At 41.9% G+C, this 4208-nt stretch overlaps 1 pseudogene; it reads right to left on the bottom strand.

The window, feature by feature from the left end:
* Positions 1-786: 786 nt before the first annotated feature.
* Positions 787-2094, bottom strand: LOC113920069 (annotated as a pseudogene).
* Positions 2095-4208: the final 2114 nt, after the last annotated feature.

Genomic DNA, 4208 nt, shown 5'->3' with positions numbered 1-4208 from the left:
AAATACATAAATAACAAATATTTTCATACCACCCTATCTTGATTGTTATAATAGTGCAGGAGGCATAGCCCAATCTCTCCTCCTGCCAGGGAGAAAACATCTGATTTGGAGAGGACATTTAATCAATATTTGTTGAATAAATGATGACTGGATCTAACACATAGACATATTTTATAGATTAGTATGTATATGTTCCACAGGCTTCTCAAATGCAACCTCAACAAATCTGAACTCATCCCCTTCTCACAAATCCTTCCCTGTTCCATGCACTGTTCCAGCCAGAATCCTTCACCTCTCCCTCTCTTTTCCTCTTCCTGCCAGTTAGTCACCAACCCTTGCAGATGCTACCTCATTAATAGGCCTCCAGCCCACGCATTCCTCTTTATTTGTATCACAAAGTTAATCTCCCATATTATCGCAACACACTTGTACCAGCCATATGAACCACAAAACTTTCTTCTCCATGTTGATAGTCATCTTACTTGCTCTTCTGCTAAAATTCAATTGCTTCCATTGTTCTTAGCATGATTCCTAAGCTCCTTCTTTTCGGGCCCTAAATGAACTCATTGTTTCTTATCGTTTTCATGTCTCACAACTTTCCACTTCATAGCCCATTGCCCCATGATACTGAATGACATGTAAGTCCTCAAGTTGACCATGTACTTTGTCTCTTTTAATCATTACCTAATGTTCCTTCCTTTTTTTTCTTCCAATGTTCAGTTTCCTTTAATGACCCTTATCTCCCTGAAGGGCAGGTGCAGACAGCTAGGTGATGGCAAGAGATGTTCACTTGAAGATCTTGCCCTGATTGAATGCTTTGCCCACGTGCTGGAAGTCCCCCTCCCAGGAAAAGTACTCTTGAACCAGTGTCTGGGTCTCCTCACTGCCAGGATCCAGTTTCTGCCATGTATATGACTCTTAGTCTTCCTGCCAGTCTGTTCTCAGAAAGGCAAGATCCTGGCCTTAGAAGACCTAGACTTCAGAAATGGAACTGCTATTGTTAGCTCCAAAAAGAGTGACACTGGCAAAGGCATTCTTCCTCAGTTTGTCCAACCTCTGGAACATTCCAGTGATGAGGTTGCAGCTCATGAAGGTCTGGGTGAGCTCTCAGGGAAACAGTACTCAGAATAGCACAGAGACCAGCCATCCTTATCAAAATGGTCTCAAACATATGGTAGCACAACAGAGAGGATGTCCTCACTGGAGTATTTGCACTTAAATTCATCCAACACAAAGGTACTCTTGGGTAAGTGAGCAAAACAATCCTCGGCCTTTGGCTTAGCAGCCAGCACCTGTTCACATTCATCCATCTCCTCCTCAGGAGCAGAGGCAGCAGTCTTTTTCTCCTCTTTCCGCTCAGCCTGGGGGTTCTGCTTCTCTTTTCAAGAAGCTTTCTCTTTCTGTAGGCTACCCTTTTCAGGATGGCTCCCTGCAAACTTTTCAGCATCAACCTGGACCGTCTTCTCATAGAGTTTCCCCTCCCCCACAAGATAGCCTGGAACTGGGGCCAGTTAATGCAGGTGAGGAACCAGTGGTTGGTGTCGGGGAAGGCTTGGTGGAAAGAAGGCTCCAGGACCTGTTTATAGAGCCACAACAGGGTGCAGGCTACTGTGATGTCAGCCAGTGTCACACATTCACCCACCAGGAAAGTCCTTGTCATTAAGTGAGCATCCAGTAGTCTCAGAATTTGCCTTACCTCCTCCTTTGCATTCTCTGTGGCCTGCTTGTTGTGGTGCACAATGCCCAAAGTGGAAAACACCCAGGTACTGGCTGGAGACACTATGTCACTATCAGCAAAGCTCACCGCTGTACCCCTGGGGCTGCTGCCTCTGGAGTACTTCCTCACAGCTCCTCATTGCTCACATAGTAGGCACTGGCATTGCTCTCCAACACACAGAAACCATCATCACCCTCAAATGCTGGAAACTTACTGGCAGGAAATTTACGGAGACATTCGGGGGGGTTGGTTTGGCCAAACTGGAAATAGCGTGGTGCAGAGAGCACATAGACCCGAGCCCCACTGTACTGAGCAGCAATGAGAGGCTTGAAGGCCCTCCAGTTCTCAGGATATGTGTACAGGGTTCTGGCCACCATGGTGATTCCACAAAGAAAAAACTATTCCTTTCTTAATCTAGAACATTCTTCCCATATGTCTCTTACCTTTATTTGCAACTATCAAAATCCCATTTGAACCTGGGGACTCAGTTAAAGGGTCACATCCTGCTTAAAGTTTCTGTTGAACACAGAGTCTTGAGAGTTTCTTCTATTTTTCTCTTATCAGAGGCTGGTTAAAGGAAAACTTGGAAAATTTATAACTATTACAAACATAAACATAACTCAGTAAAGTGGCTGGGTTCAAAATTAAGGTAGTCATATCAAGAATCACTAGGCTTCATATGTGTAAATCAAAACCTGCTACAAGTTATAATGGAAGGAGACATTTACAGTAACAACTGTGTAAAATATCTAGGGTAACAGAAACTGTAAAAAACCCTCTCCAAAGAAAACTCTTAAAAAAAAAAAAAAAAAACAGTGAGAAATACAAATGAAGACTTGAACAACTGGGAAGAGTACTATATTCATGACTAAGTGGACTCAAAGATTTTACTTACCATTAAATTAATCTATAAATGTTATAAAGTTTATATTCGTTCAATAAAAAATACCAGTATTATGTTTTTAATTTGATAAACAGATTCAAAAAGTAAAACAGAAAATAAACCAGTAAAAATAGCCATAAAAATTGTGGGGAAAAAATGAGTAATACTTCATTTCTAATATAATAAGAAATACCATATGAATCATAGATTTTAATGTAAAATTTGAAGCTGTAAAAGGAGTTATTTTCATGCCTAGAACAGCCATGGCTCATGGTCTCAAGAAGCATCTGAAGCAGACAGCCCCTCTAAATTAGCACTGGAAGCTGGATAAACTGGTGTGTTTGCTCCTCATCCATCTACAAGTTGCCATATTCTGAGAGAATGTCTCCCTCTGTTGGGGTTAATGTAGAGCATGAAATCAGCCATAATACCGGGCTTGCTAAAATGTAACACGGAGGGCGCTGGGAGCAATGGAAGGTTTCAGAGAAAGGCATAGGCCTTTGGAATGCTGAGGCCTGCTGACCACTCTGCTGTTGGAATGCCTTGGGAAGTTGCCTTCCCCAAAGCTTTCTTAGCCCAAATTGCCCCGCCCTGTGATCTAAGAGATGTATGCATTGTCCCTTAGGCTATGTTTAGCAGAACTTGTAGAACATGCAGATTAGCATTTTGTATCTTTCCCTTAAACAGATCCTCCCTTGTCACACATCACGTGCTTGAGAAATAGTTATAAGGATTTGTGATTATCCTGAAGGACCAATAAAAGTGGGAGCAAAGTAGAGCAAAGGGTCTTCATCTCTGAGCATTGACCCTCTTGCCTTCTCCTCTCTTTCACAGCAAAGTTTGGAGTAATCTTTCATCCATCGGTACAGGGATTGCTGGCCATTCCTGGCATCCCTCTCATCATTTTCCTAAAGAATAGTCTTAAGTATCCCCTAAAAGAAGATGAAGTAAGGAAGATAATCATGTAATGTTTCATTAAGATTGGTGGCAATGTCCAAACTGATATAACCTACATGTTAGTTTTATGAATGTCATAAGCAGTGATAAGACTGCAGAGAATTTCTGTCTAATCAGTGACACCAAGAGTCACTTTGCTATTCATTGTATTACATCCGAGGAGGCCAAGTACAAGTTGTGCAAAGTGAAAAAAGATCCTTGTGGAAACAAAAGGTATTCTTCATCTAATGACCCGTGGTGTAGGCACCATCCACTACCCTGATCCCTTCATCATTCACATTGATTTGGAGACTTGAAAGTTTATCGATTCCATCAAGTTTGGCACTGGTAATTTGTATATGGTGACTGAACATGTTAACATGGGAAGAATTGGTATAATCACCAACAGAGACACCAGGGTTCTTTCGCTGTAGTTCACATGAAAGAAACCAATAGCAACAGCTTTGCCATCCAGCTCTCCAACATTTTTGTTATTGGCAAAGGCACTAAGCCATGGATTTCTCTTCCCCATGGAAAAGCTATCTGCTTCACCACTGATGAAGAGAGAGACAAGACACTGGCAACCAAACAGAGCAGTGGGTGAATTGGTCTCTTGGTGATATGATTGGAAGTCTTTACGCTTAATTAAAGATAATACAGCATGGAAAAAAA

The sequence above is a fragment of the Zalophus californianus genome, chromosome 3 (assembly GCF_009762305.2).
Source record: "Zalophus californianus isolate mZalCal1 chromosome 3, mZalCal1.pri.v2, whole genome shotgun sequence".
In the NCBI taxonomy this organism is placed as follows: Eukaryota; Metazoa; Chordata; class Mammalia; order Carnivora; family Otariidae; genus Zalophus; species Zalophus californianus.
This window is presented reverse-complemented; position numbering and strand designations above follow the sequence as displayed.